We start from the raw sequence: 1,151 nt of genomic DNA on the forward strand, positions 1-1,151 counted from the left end.
ATATTTTTTCAATATATACATCTACAGTTTAATCTATATGTTTGTTATAACAAATTATTAGTAATAACATAATAAAATAAAGCAACATAAATTACACACAGTAAAAACATTTAATACTAATGACTGTTTTTATTTCTGAGATTTAACACTTAACTTTTTAAATGTTTAATAGAATTATTTATCCATCTATGAATGGATAGTGGATCAGGAAAAACTTGCAGGAGTAAATTTCTCCCTCCACCATCAACTCAGGTCTTCCAGGATGGATGTCAAATACAATCAGCTGAGCCTTCTCTCTGCTGCCCCCTCCCCTGGCCCCTCCCTCATTAGCAGCCTAAGTCAGGGAAAGGAAGCGCCTTGGTACTCATAGTTAGAACTTGAAATTTAGCCACAAGTGTTGTACACACTTGCAATCCTAGCATTCCAGATTCTGAGACTAGAGGAGCCTGATTTCCATCCCAGCCTGAACTAACTGGATCAAGACGGACTGGGGTCAGAGACAGAGAAACTGCCTACCCTCATTTATATGCTCCTTTGAAATGCTAAATAATGGTGGCACACATAGAATGATACCAACAAGAGGATGAAGGGATCCATCTGTTCAGTCAGAAGAAGCCTTGGAGATTATTTATCTGGAGTTCATACAGAAGTCTACATAACCAGATTCAGTGCAATATTCACAATCTGTATAATACCAGGCCACACCAAACTTTCAACATCAATCATATCTGTCTTCTTTTTGCCAACCCCCTCCCCCAACCACCACCAATGAGAGGGAGTAAAGCACTGGCCAATCACATGGCAACACAGAATGTTTCTCCCCAGTTTCAGCTGCTGCCCTATATTAAGGACTAACCTGGAAGCCCTAGGGCAGTGAGTCAGCAAATCTTGTCTTCTGCTTCTTTTCTCTTGTATGCTTGTCTTTATGTTTTTATTTGAGGAGCCAGTGTGTGGGCATCATATTTTTTTCCTTCCCATTTTTTTCCCTCCTGTCTAGAACAACCAGAACCAGTTTGCATCCTTTGTCATGGTTATTTGGACTTACTTTAGCAGGGTAGCCAAGACACTTTATAGTACTCTTAACTGTTTAACTATCTTTCTTTCTTTCTTTCTTTCTTTCTTTCTTTCTTTCTTTCTTTCTTTCTCTCTCT

At 38.8% G+C, this 1,151-nt stretch overlaps 1 protein-coding gene across 2 annotated transcripts in view; it reads left to right on the forward strand.

Annotated features, from left to right (window-relative positions):
• The first annotated feature begins 347 nt into the window (after window positions 1-347).
• Window positions 348-1,151, forward strand: part of Nlrp4 (NLR family pyrin domain containing 4) — a 32,444-nt gene continuing 31,640 nt past the window's right edge. The window contains exon 1 of one of the 2 annotated variants that reach the window (XM_021167562.1): window positions 348-492. The gene's annotated coding sequence lies outside the window, so the exon portion shown is untranslated. Of the gene's footprint in view, window positions 493-840; window positions 874-1,151 lie in introns of those variants that run through there. The other variant, XM_021167564.1, reaches the window with a different exon arrangement.

This window comes from Mus caroli, chromosome 7, assembly GCF_900094665.2.
Source record: "Mus caroli chromosome 7, CAROLI_EIJ_v1.1, whole genome shotgun sequence".
Classification (NCBI taxonomy): domain Eukaryota; kingdom Metazoa; phylum Chordata; class Mammalia; order Rodentia; family Muridae; genus Mus; species Mus caroli.